A 13,875-nucleotide genomic window follows, 5' to 3' on the forward strand; every position below is an offset into this window, starting at 1 on the left:
CTTCTCCCAGAGAGTTGTGGAGGTGTGGAATGCACTGCCTCGGAAGACGGTGGAGGCCAATTCTCTGGATGCTTTCAAGAAGGAGCTAGATAGATATCTGATGGATAGGGGAATCAAGGGATATGGGGACAAGGCAGGGACTGGGTATTGATAGTGAATGATCAGCCATGATCTCAGAATGGTGGTGCAGACTCGAGGGGCCGAATGGTCTACTTCTGCACCTATTGTCTATTGTTTAATTTCTTTCTCTTGCTCATTGAGTGTTGGTCTTTTATTTTTATTCTTTTTTTCTTCTTTAAATTGGGTTCTTTTGGGTTCTTTGTCTTTTGGCTACCTGTGAGCAAACAAATCTCAAGATTGTATAATAAATGTACTTAAATCTTGAATCTTTAAGGACTGCTACCATCCAGGACATGCCTTCTTCTCACTATTACCATCAGGAAGGAGGTACAGAAGTCTGAAGGCACACACTCAACAATTCAGTAACAGCTTCTTCCCCTCTGCCATCCAATTCCTAAATGGATGTTGAACCTATGATGTTGCTCCAACACTACTGTTTATTTCTGGGGGGTTTTTGCAGCTCCTTGATATACATATATTTACTTACGGTAATTCAGGTTTTTAAAAAATATATAATTATCATGTACTGCATTGTACTGCTGCCTCAAAGCTAACAAATTTCACGACATATGCCGGTGTTGTTAAACCTGATTCTGATTCATATGCATACTATAAGGCCGATCTTTGTTGTCCATTTGCAGGACTGAGTCACGATCTGGAGGTCCTCAACAGGGCAGGGCCCATGCACATGGAGACCATGATTGTAACTGCACATACGCATGAGGGATTGCCAAATCCCCAAGCAGCTACTATACGGTGAGTTCTCCCTGGGCTGCTGGAATCAAGGCAGGCTCTGTAACGGGTTCAAAGGCTGCACGAAAGCCAACATTGCACGCGCTGGGCTTGTACCAGAGTGGCTGGTGAGCCTTGGTTAGAACCGCTCACGAGAACCTGGAGGAGAGACGCTGAGCGGTAGTAATCGCAGCTGGACTAAGAAGCAATAGCAGTGGCTCCGCTTCCAGATCCAGCACTGATTTCATGTCCTTATTATGGACGCCTATGTTACTCACAACTTGGACTCAGCAGCCAGCTGTGAACACAAAACAGAACTGCACAAATATAGCAGCCGCTGTGATACAAGAAGCAACCAATCACTGCTAATAATAAGTTAGGGTCAATTCATTGTCTTGTGGTGGTTGTTTAAGAAGCTTGCATGTTGAAACGTTGGTAAGCAAAGACTTCTTTAGTACCCGGGGCTTTTAATTCATTGTGAGCCCAACTCAGGAATGGGCCAGGATGAAAAATGTTCATTGCTTTTCGTTTGTTTTAAATGAATGCCTTAGAGTGTGCATTTTAAGTGTGGAGCATAACTGCAGATGTAGCTTGATCCACCTGCAGGAAGGAGAATTGGGAGCTGAGAGCATAAGGGGAGACCGTGAAGTTATTAGAAATTAGAACGGGGAGGTGGGGAGATGCATAAATAGGCACATGACTCATCAATCATTTTAGATTGTTGGAAAAGATAATGATTTTCTTTCTTTCCTTTAAAAGCTGACATGGGATCATTCACGTCAGATGGTAGAGCAATCGGAATGTTTCTCCAGAGCCCCTATGATCACTCAATGACGCAGAATCCTGGAATTGCCGCTTCGGAACAAGGTTACTCCTGTTTGACCTCAAATATAGTCGGGTTTTCGGCTCTGTGTGTGAGACTGTATTGTCATCACCAGATTTACCTAGGGAAGGAAGTAATTACTGAAAGAAGCTACACAGAAATTGGAATGGTATTGCAGGCAGGTAATCTCAGATATTTCTGTTTGCCTTCCAATAACAAAGTGGAAAGTGATCCTTTATTCCCCTACACAGATTTTTTTTTTGCTATTTGACACATAATAAGTCATTCCCCTGCCGTTTTCACTTTATTTATTATTGCCTCACAGGAGTGGCCTTTTCAAGAAAATTTATCAAGAATACCTTCCTTTTGTTTTCTGAGGTCTGGAGCTACATTTATTACAGGGAGCCTGATCACAGCTTTAATTTATTATATCTCATAATTTTTGCCTTTTTATACGTCCACTTTAAAGCTAAATGCACTTTTCTGCTCTAATGTGCCTGTTATAAGATCACAAGGCCATAAGACAAAGGAGCAGACTTAGGCTATTCGGCCCATCGGGTCTGCTCTGCCATTCCATCATGGCTGATTTATTATCCCTTTCAATCCCATTTCCCTGCTTTCTCCTCATAAAACTTTGACATTCTTCTAATCAAGAATCTATCAACCTCTGCTTTAACTACACCCAATGACTTGACCTGCACAGCTGTCTGTGGTAATGGATTCCACAGATTATTTACACTCTGGCTGAAGAAATCCCTCCTCATCTCTGTTGGGTCAGTAGCAGCATGGCGTGCACAGGCCAAATCGAGGAAGTGGAGCCTGGAACTGAGAGTGAGGAGAGTGAACGGAGAGTGTATGGGCATTGTTGGAGTGAACTTGGAGCCAATTCAAAGCAGCAGAACCGAGACGAGATGAGCAGAGTCGAGGCAGTGAGGCCTGGGCCAAGAAGTGAGGAACAACCAGCGGATTGATTGATTTAAGTGCCAGGCTGAATTGGAATAATTGGGTATGGGCCAAATCAAGGCAGCAGTGTCTGGGCCTGAGAGCATATCAAAGTGACAGGGCCCAGGTCTGAGAGTGAGAAGCAACCCAAGGTTTAGGTGATTTAAGTGCTGGACTAACTCGAAAAGGTCAGAGTGTTGGGGCTGTAGATGAGGGATGGGCCAATTAAGCTCGCTGCCTGCGAGGTTTACTCATCTCTGTGCTGAACTGAGGCTGTAGCCTGCAACTAATGGGTTGAATCGAGAGGCTTTGTGACTCTTTCGTGAATTTCAGTTGTTTGCATGATTGTGCTTTTTTTCTGCACATAGGGCATTTGATGTTCTTTTTTTAATGGGTTCTATTGGGTTTCTTTGTTTTATGGCTACAAGGAGACAAATCTCAAGTTTGTACATAGTATACTATATATACTTTGATAATAAATGTACTTTGACTTGACCTTTCTAAAGGGATGTTACTCTGTTCTGAGTTTGTGCCCTCTGGTCCTAGCCTTTCTCACAATTGGAAACATCCTCTCCACATCCACTCCGTATATATTCTTTATATCTATTCTCAGCTGGAGGAAGGACAAGGACTGGTAGTTGCCTTCTGAAGTCAGACTTTCAATCATTTGTGCTTTCCACTCACTTCAATATCTCTCTCTTTCTCTATTATTTACTTTGACAAAATATAGCCATTCTGTCATTGGTGATGGCACCTTCCAGATTGAATATTCTTCCCTTACAAATCGCTTCTTTGAAATATTGTTTAGAAGTAAACCCTTTGATCAATGTTTCAACCTGCTGTCCTTACAACTCCTCATTTCATTACATACTTTTCTGTTGGAATAATTTACTGGAAAACATTCCCAGCTATGAGGAACAATTATAAAATTAAATTATTTTTTGTAACCTTCGGCTGCAGTTCATAACCATTTAGATTCTGACATCCCAAGATGATATGGCAAAGAATTAATCGTCGTCATCACTATGTGACACGTTATATGATGTGGGTGATCATGGTGACCATGATAGTTCCTGGCAATTTTTTCTGCAGAAGTGGTTTGCCTTCTTCTGGGCAGTGTCCTTACAAGATGAGTGACTCCACTCATTATCAATACTCCTCAGAGATTGTCTGCCTGGCGTCAGTGGCCGCATAACCAGGGCTTGTGTCATGCATCACCTACTCATATGACCATCCACCACTTGCTCCCATGGCTTCATGAGACTCTGATTGAGGGGTTAAACAGATGCTATCCCTTGCCCAAAGGTGACCTGAGGCTTGTGGAGGGAAGGTGTGCTTTATACCTCCTTTGGAAGAGACATATCTCCACCCTGACATAAGAGATAGGAGCAGGAGTAGGCCAATCGGCCCCTCAAGCCTGCTCCGCCATTCAACAAGATCATGGCTGATCCAATCTTAACTCTAGTTTTCACCGAATCCCACAAGGCAACAGTGCCAACCAACAGGGCACCATGCCGCCCATTTTATTTTATTATTCATCCCGCCCAAACCCATGTGATCACCCGGGGAAAAAAAAACAATTTGCCAATTGAGGAGAAAGAATCTGGAAAATTCCTCTCTGACCCATCCAGGCTATCGAAAACTGGTCCAGAAGATCACATGGCTGATCTAAACCTAGCCTCATGTCCACTTACCTGCTCGCTCACCGTATCCCCTAATGCCATTTTTATCCAGGAAACTGTCTATCTCCGTTTTGAATTTATTGAGTGTAGTAGCTTCCACAGCTCTCTGGGGCAGTAAATTCCACAGCCCCACTACCCTCTGAGTGAAGAAATTTCTCCTCATCTCAGTCCTGGAACGGCATCCCCTTATTTTAAGATTATGCCCCCTAGTCCTAGTTTCACCCATCATTGGGAACATTCTCCCTGCATCCACCCGATCAAGCCCTTTCACAATCTTATATGTTTCAATAAGATCGCCTCTCATTCTTCGGAACTCCAATGAGTAGAGTCCCAATCTACTCAACCTCTCATCATACATCAACCCACCCATCCCCGGAATTAGCCTAGTGAACCTTCTCATCTCATCTGACATCCATACTCTGTGATGGTATCTAATAGCTTATCTCCCTCAGGAGACATCACAATACATGGATGATGTTGCCAGGGTGTGGATGGAATAATTTAAGAGATTCAGTGTCTCCAAGGGGGTGGGGGGGCTAAGCAGGTGCCACAGCTTGCCCAAGGGTGACCTGAAGGCTAGTAGAGGGAAGGAGTTACATCCACCTCCTCTGGTAGAGACATATCTCCACCCCGCCACCCAGAAAGTATTAATACTAGACATTAATTCTGAAGTTCTGTAAAAAAAAACACATTTTTTTTTAAAATGAAAGATGAAAAGGAAAATAAATTTATTGGAATAGAAATTTATCCCAGGTCAGCTGCATTCAACACCAAGCCAGAGAGAGAGAGAGAGAAAGCATGGAAATAGACCATTCAGCCCATCAAATTAGTGCTGACCTCCAAACACCCTTGTGTTAATTCTAGTTCTACCCTAACCCACCATATAATGTCTGCAATCCCTGGAATTCTGCTGCTGATATTCATTCTTTTGACTTCAGTGTGACCGTAGATGCATTCACCAGTACTGAACAGTGATCAATTACTTGGCAATTATTTTTTTTCTCCTGATTTGTGTCTCCAGTCCTGTGAATGTGGATGAGTAACAAGGTTGACATCTCGTACTTATCTGAGAGCATCTGGAAATGGGAGGAATTTTAGTTTCTGCTTATGGCATGTTGTAGAAGAAATGTCCTTTCCTGTTTCCCCTAGGTATTGGCAACCTGGACTTGCATCACGATCTGTCAGGGGGAAAAAGATACTATTAAGTTCTGTAGCACTGGTTTGATCTCTGATTGTCTTCAGTGTAACATTCACTGAGTGTAGTCACCATAGTAATAAAGGGAAACCTCTAGTGTGATATTTCAAACAATCTGTTTCCAGTGGCGGTGACCAAGTGACGAATATTACCCCAGGGCTTCTCTTCTTGTTTTCAGTCTGGTTATGTGGAAACCTTTAGATCTCCACAGTACGCTTTATCTCTGCAATTGATGTCTTCTCCAACACTGAGACACTCCTTCATTGACCAATAGGAGCATCCACCAAGTGTCTTCTAACTCAGCACCATAGGTAAATGGGATCAGAGTGGCTATGAACTCCAAGAGGACTGCAATCTTGTAACACACACAAAATGCTGGTGGAATGCAGCAGGCCAGGCAGCATCTATAGGAAGAAGTACAGTTGACGTTTCTGGCCGATACCCTTCATCAGTCCTGACAAAAGGTCTCAGCCCGAAATGTCGACTGTGCTTTTCCCTATAGATGCTGCCTGGCCTGCTGCATTCCACCAGCATTTTGTGTGTGTTGCTTGAATTTCCAGCATCTGCAGATTTCCTCGTGTTTGTGCAATCTTGTTGTAGGCTTTGGAGCCTTGCATACATTAATGAACTGCAGAGCTATATCGATTAGAGTCAGAGCCTTATGCTTTAACTCTTGGTAGGGTCACCCATGCCAAACAGGCCAAAGGGTAGAGACCAGACTAACAGTGGTCCACTGGTCCTCTAGATTCAGGGGTTCAGCTCAAGGCTAGCAACTCTGACTGGTCAAAAAATAATTGTTAGGGAAACAGCAATGAAGAATCCTCCTGTATCTGTGTGCTCAGTATGGAGAGACAGAGATGGAGGACACTCATTGTTGCCCTAGATGCAAGCAATAAGGAAGTGGAAGAGTACTTGATGGCCTGCATAGTTATGGTGGGCCGAAGGGCCTGAGTCTTCACTGTATGAGTCCATGAATCTATTGGGGGGGGGGGGTGAGGGAAGAAGATTTTGTTCTCAAGTTGTGGAGTAGATTTTATGCCCATGACTTTTGGTCAAGCTGATGCTATCCAGTCAGAAATTTTTAAAAAGTCTTTATTACTCGAAGGGGCTTCACCAAATAAAAGCAAACTGCTTAGAAATTGTACAAAGTGGAGAAAGAATGACCAGAAATGTGCTGGCTGATGACCCATCTGGGGGACTGAGGTTATCGATGAGTAAAAGAGACGGTTAAATATAGAAAGCAATCTCTCAGTCAATTGTTCAGTTTGTTCATTGAAAGCAATCTGAACTGTGAGATGTCCAATCTCTGATGAATGGAGTCTTCTTGGGCCCTTGGAGAATGAAAATGAAGCCCACCTCTGTGCAGATGACTACATCTGAATTTAAAAAGAGTCTTTTTTTTAAGTAGCTCTCTTGAATACAAATGACTCTTACCTTCATCTTGAAGGTTCCTTGAATATAAAGGAAAAATGAAAGTACTCCTGGATCGATTTCTTTGAATGTGCAGCACAGATTAACAAGTACATGCTAGTACCCATACCGCATGTCAGACTCGCTGTGCTTTAAGCAGCATTATCTTCCCTCATTCTTGAGTTGAGTTGGCCTCCACCGAGAAATGTTTCTGTCACTATTTAGCAGGAAGGGCTAGAGTAATTTCTGAGGCCAAATCAAATGAAACATCTTAGTTTCAACACATAGAACTGACATCTCTGGTTAGGTAAGTGCGGACTCAGTTATTAAAATTTATGAACAGTCTACTTTCTCTTGACATTGCTGCCAACAATGCTTTGTTTATTTAAAATGCAGATAATTACAACTGGACATATTTTTTGTGTTTGAGAGAATAACTTGTTTTAAATGATTTTCCAGCCCCTACCATTCCAAGAAATTCCGTAGCAGTTTGAGTTTTTCGTCAGAGATCCCTACCACCTGGGTCATGTCCTCTTCTCACAGCTACCATCAGTCAGGTAGAACATAAGCCCGAAGTCCACATCACCAGGTTCGAGAACAGCCACTTCACTTCAATCATTCAGTCCTTGAACCATCCTGAAGAACACTTATCATTGCCTCAGTATAGAAACACTATAACCATTTTGACATGTCTTTTTTTTTGTTCTAACTATGTTCTTTCTTATATAATTTAAGTTTAGCTTCTTTGTGGATGCTACTTATCTGATGCTATGTTGATTTAATGTCGCTACAAGGATGTTTTCTCTTCTGTGTACAATAAATTTGACTTTTGATCTGGCCAGCATCTTAGAGATGATTTTAAAACATTCACAGTTTCACAACTACTTTTTCAGGCAGGTGGGGCTTGTCAGACTTGAACAGCAGCAACCGCCTCCTCCCCCAGCCCAGGAGAAGGTTTCAAACCTGATTTCAAACCTCCGCTGCCTCGCGGCCAGACACACCCATGGGAAAGGCTTCGGGAGTAAACTGCGAGGAAGAAATCCGGAGCCGGGGTCCCTAAGGCAGTTTGATGTTGTTTACAACTTCACTCTGGTGACCTCTGTGATGACACTGGCGCCTGCCCTTACCTTGGACTACATCAGTGACGTGGAGAGGGGGAACCGACTGCATGGGCAACAGCCGGTTCTTCGAATCTTCCCATCCAGGCATGCACCCTGGAGAGGAGACAACAGTCCACCAGACGCACAAACCTATGATCCCCTGGGATCGACGGCTGTCTACTATAAAACTATTTTTTTAAATTCTAAGTATTAAAGCATTTTGAATTTGTTTTGGAAATATACGATTAGAAATACAACTGTTAATTGTACAGCATTGCTTTAAGACTTTGCCTGGAGGTGGGATTCAGAACCTCTTATATACCATGGAACCCTACCGCTAACTGAGGGGCCTGAGGACCCCAGGTGGGGAAACCTGACCTAGAGTCTTTCCCCATGCATTTGGCAGGCAAATACTTCTGGTTTCTGCCTCATCTCAGCACATGAAGCAAGTCAGCTAGAACATCAGAGGAAACATTTCACCATCTCGGGTTTAGATAAAGCCAGAGACCATAGGTTTTGAGTAAGAAGAAGAGATTTAGATGAGGACCTTCTTCACCCAGACAGCAGTTGGTACCTGGAATGAACTAAAAGGGCGTGTTCATTATCATTTGCAATTTAATTTCACTATATTGAGGTTGGAGATACTTCCCTACCAAAGGAGGTGTAAGGTGCTCATTCCCTCCACTAGCCTGCATGTCACCCTTGGGCAAGGTATAGCACCTGCCTAGCCCCCCTACCCCCGATCAGGGTCATGAGAAACCATGAGAGTAGGTGGTGGATAGTTGTATAAGCAACTGGTGCTAATCACAAGTCTTGGTTATGCGACCACCGACACCACACAGACAATCTCTGAAGACTATTGATAATGGCTGGGGTCTCCCATCCTGTAAAGAGACTGCCCAGAAGAAGGCAATGGCAAGCTACTTCTGCTGAAAAATTTGCCAAGAACAATCATGATCACGGAGGGACCATGACTGTCCACATCATACAGTACGGCGCATAACGAACGAACAATAGCAAAGTACAGGTAAAAGGAAAAGCATAATTGCAGCAGTATCACAGGTGCATAGATTCAGACAACACACAAAAGGTAAATGATATATAATTTATACAAAACAGCAAAAAGTCTGTGGAAAGTAAAATATTAGTGAAAAGCACAACACAGTGAGAGACAAGTCCATGGTAGTGTAAGTGGTGGTCCATGGTGTTCCAGCGCTGAGGTAGGATTTGAATTAATCCTAATTAGGATAGTGATGAATGATTAGGATTAAAGTTCAAGAATAGGAAGGTTAATTTTGCTATTTTACCATTATATCATTATTTACTAGCCACCTGCTGTTAGCAGTTATTTCTAAATCAGGTTATCCCCTCTTCTTCTGGATCCATATTTTCTCAGAAGTCTATGGATATTCAGCTTGTCATCAAAGCCTTGACAAACTTCTATAGGTACATCATAGAAAGTGTGTTGACTGGCTGCGTCACAGCCTGATATGGGAACACCAATGCCCTTGAGGGGAAAATCCTCCTAAAGGTAGTGAATTTGGCCAAGTGCATCCCTCCCAACTGTTGAGTGCATCTATGTGAAACGTTGCCGTAGAAAAGCAGCATCCATCATCAAACATTTTCACCACCCAGGCCAAGCCCTTTTCTCACTGCTGCCATCAGGTGGAAGGTACATATACCTCAGGACTCGCACTATCAGGTTCAAGAACAGTTGCTACCCTTGAACCATCAGGCTCTTGAGCAAAAGATAACTACACTCATTTTATTTCTGGCATTCCCACAACCAATGGTCTCACTTTAAGGACTCTTTATTTTGTTACTTCATGCTTCTGTTATTTATTGCTATTTATTTATATTTGCATACTTATACTTATATGTTGTTGTTCACTGATCCTGTTTACAATTACTGCTCTATAAATTGGCTAAGTATGCCCACAGGAAAACGTAGCTCTGATAATAAATTTTACTTGGAACTTTTGAAATTTGAAAATGCTTTAAAATGCCACAAAAGTGCCAACATAAAGCTTTCACTTGGCAATTGAACATCTTGTCAATGTTGTAGAAAATTAGTCCAACAAACGTGGCTCTTGTTATAGTGGAGCGCACTCTGACCAGCCTGGTATGGAGCTTCCAATGTACAGGATCACAAGGAGCTGCAGAGAGTTGCAGTCTCATTCATCTCCATCACAGGCACTACCCTCCCTGCTATTGAGGACATCTTCAAGAAGCACTGCGTCAAACAAGCAACATCAATCATTAAGGACTCTCACCATCTGGGACGTGGCCTTTTCACACTACAGCCATTAGGGAAGAGTGCACACTCAGCATTATAAGAACAGTTTCCTCCTTGAGCATCTGGTAAGTGATTTCTTACACACTATCTTCTTCCACTTCCAAAATTACAGAATTTTATGTTTTTATTTCAGATTTCCAACCTTTGCCTCTTATTTGATTTGCAGAAGATAAATCTATTTGGTGCGCACAGTGACAACTGAGAGACAAAGCAGTGCATGACAGACAATTTGACAGAAAGGAGGCCAGAACTTTCAGAGCCAATCAACTGTCCTCAGCACTGAAAGCATGAAATATTATAATTCGGATAGCTTTCTCAGATAACAGAAATCTGTGGAAAATACAATGGATTCCAATTAACTGGGCCATTTGTTAATCAAAGCTATCACTTATTTGGGACAAAGAACAAAAGATTGAGAAAATAAACGGGGTTCCATTCATTTTTGAGGACACTTGAGTGCCTAATTGTGGCAACGTCATAGAGCTTTGACCAATGACCAATCAGCATCTGGGATTGATTAGTAAGAGCAAATTAAAGGAAGGCGGGGGCAAGTGCAGCAGCCAATGTCACGGTGGATATCATCTGAATGGTGAGCTTGAGGCTATAGCTCTTCAAGGCTGCATCAAAGAAAATCTTCACTCAGAGAATCAAAGGAAAGAAAGGCTCAAGATTTTTCCTTCTCTGCTGTATATCTGCTCCTCTCGGACAGCGGAGATGCCAGGCAGGATAGTGAAATGCTCCTGCTGCGGGGATGTGGGAAGGCAGGGAGACCTCCAGTGTCCCTGATCGCTACAACTGCAAGTGCAGCCAGCCGCAGCTTCTAATAAACTGCATTAAGGAGTTGGATCTGGAACTGGATGCAATCTGGATCATTTGGGAGGCTGAAGAGGTGATAAACAGTACATATAGAGAGGTAGTTACACCCAAGATGCAGGACACAGGACAGTCAGGAAGGCCATCCCCCTCAGTAACAAGTAGATCACTTTGCATGCTGCTGGCTGGGGATGACCTACCAGAGGAGAGTCACAGTGTCTGGCACTGAGTCTGCCTCTGTGACTGAGAAGGGAAGGGGGTGGGGGGGGAAGAAGAGAGACGCTGTGGTGATAGGAGATTCGTTAGTTAGGGAAACAGACAGGAGGCTCTGTGTGCAAGAACGAGATTCCCAGATGGTATGTTGCCTCTCGGGTGCCAGAGTCGGGGATATCTCAGATCGAGTCATCCGCATTCTTAAATGTGCAGGTGAACAGTCAGAGGTTGTGGTCCATGTTGGTGTCAATGACGAGTGACGAGGTTCTGCGTAGGGAGTTCAGGGAGTTAGGTGCTAAGTTAAAAGGAAGAACCCCCAGGGTGTTATCTGAGGACTACTTGTGCCACACGCTAATGAGGCCAGAACTAGAAAGGCTATACAGTTTAATATGTGGCTAAGGAGTTGGTGTAGGAGGGTGAGCATAATATTTTTGGATCATTGAGCTCGCTTCCATGGAAGGTGGGGCCCTTCAGCACTGAAGAAGAGACAGTTTGCAGCTGAAATGGAGGGGGACTAATATCAGGAAGGTTTGTTAATTCTGCACAGTGGGATATAAACGAGAGTTACAGGGGGAAAGGAACCAGAGTGCCAGAACCATTAGTGGAGATGATGTGGAGGCAGATGTTGGTAGGACCTCAGATAAAGTTGGAAATGAGAAGGTTGAGAATGGCATGACTAGCGTCCTGAGCTGCCTGTATTTCAATGCAAGAAGTATCATAAGAAAGATGGATAATAGTAGTGAAGATAAGGTAGCTGGTTTACAAACAGAGGCAATGTCCAGTGAGGGGAGGCTGCTGAGAGGGCAAAATCGCAGACAACAGGTTAAGTTACAACTTAAAAGGCAGACAAAATCGAAAAGGGTGAATACAGGACTGAAGGCGTTATATCTGAATGCATATAATATATGGAAAAAGGGAGAAGAACTTGCAGCACAGTTCCAGATTGGCAGATGTGATGTTCTAGGCCTCACTGAATCATGGCTGAAAGATTATAGTTGGGAGCTATAATGTTAAAAGGTACACATTGTATCAAAAGGATAGGCAGAAAGAAAGAATCATATTCAGGTTTATTATCTCCAACATGTTTCGTCGTGGTGTTGCTCTGTTGGTATAAAATGAAATCAAATCATTAGAAAGAGGTGATGTAGGCTTGGAGGGTGTTGAATCATTGTGGATAGAGCTAAGGAACTGCAAGGGTAGAAAGACCCTGGTGGGAGTTGTATTCAGACCCCCAAATGTACTAAGGATGTGGCCTACAGGAGATTAAAAAATGCATGCCAAAAAGGCAATGTTACAATAGTCATGAGGGACTTCAAAATTCAGGTAGATTGAGAAAATCAGGTTGGTGCTGGATACAGGAGGGGGAATTTCTAGAATGCCTATGAGATGGCTTTTTCGTGCAGCTCTTGGTTGAGCCCACTAGAGGATCAGCTATTCTGGTTTGGGTGTTGAGCAATGAACCAGAACTGATGAGAGACCCTAAGGGGAAAGTGATCATAATATGTTTGAACTCACCAGAAATTTGAGAAGGAGAAGTCAGATGTATCAGTATCATAGTGGAGCGAAGGGAATTACAGAAGCATGAAAGAGGGGATGGACAGAATTGATTGGAAAAGAACACTGGCAGGGATGATGGCAGAGCAGCAAGGGCTGGCATTTCTGGCAGCAATTCCGAAGACACAAGATATTAACATCCTACGGAGGAAGAAGTATTCTAAAGAAAAGATTACACAACTGCAGCTAACAAGAGAAGTCAAAACCAACATAAAAGCCAAAGAGAGGGCATATAATAGAGCAAAGATTAGTGGGAAGTTAGAGGATTGGGAAGCTTTTAAAAACCAACAGAAGGCAACTAAAAATGTCATTAAGAAGTTAAAGAAGGAATACAAAAGTAAGCTAGCCAATAATATTAAAGAGGATACCACAAGTTTCTTCAGATACCTAAAGTGTAAAAGAGAGGCAAAAATGGATAACGGACTACTGGAAAACAGTGCTGGAGAGGCAGTAATGGGGGAAGAGTGAAATGGCGGATGAACTGAATAAGTATTTTGTATCAGGCTTCACTGTGGAAGATGCTAGCAGAATGGAGGAATTTCCAAGTGTCGAGAGCATTCCATGTGTGAAGTTGCAATACCACAACCAGAGAGAAGGGTCTTGGGAAACTGTTGGGTCTGAAGGTAGATATGTAACTTGGACTAGATGGTGTACACCCCAGATTCTGAAAGAAGTGGCTGAAGAGATTATGGAAGCAGTAGTAATGGTCTTTCATGAATCACTAGATTCTGGAATGGTTCCAGAAAACGGAAAAATTGCAAACGTCACTCTACTCTTCAAGAAGGGAGAGAGGCAGGAGCGAATTATATGCCAGTTAGTCTGACCTCAGTGATTGGGAAGATGTGGGAGTCAACTATTAAGGATGAGGTCTCAACGTTCTTGGAGACACGTGATAAAATATGCCAAAGCCAGCTTGATTTCCCCAAGGGAAAATCTTGCCTGATGAATCTGTTGGAATTCTTTGAAGAAATAATGAACAGGATAGACAAAGGAGT

At 43.0% G+C, this 13,875-nt stretch overlaps 1 long non-coding RNA gene across 1 annotated transcript; it reads left to right on the forward strand.

Annotated features, from left to right (window-relative positions):
- Positions 1-532: 532 nt before the first annotated feature.
- LOC132381066 (uncharacterized) lies at positions 533-8,144 on the forward strand. The gene is made up of 3 exons (XR_009507913.1): positions 533-876; positions 1,612-1,719; positions 7,798-8,144. It is a non-coding gene; the product is annotated as an uncharacterized LOC132381066 (long non-coding RNA).
- Positions 8,145-13,875: the final 5,731 nt, after the last annotated feature.

Source organism: Hypanus sabinus, chromosome 25 (genome assembly GCF_030144855.1).
Source record: "Hypanus sabinus isolate sHypSab1 chromosome 25, sHypSab1.hap1, whole genome shotgun sequence".
Lineage (NCBI taxonomy): Eukaryota > Metazoa > Chordata > Chondrichthyes > Myliobatiformes > Dasyatidae > Hypanus > Hypanus sabinus.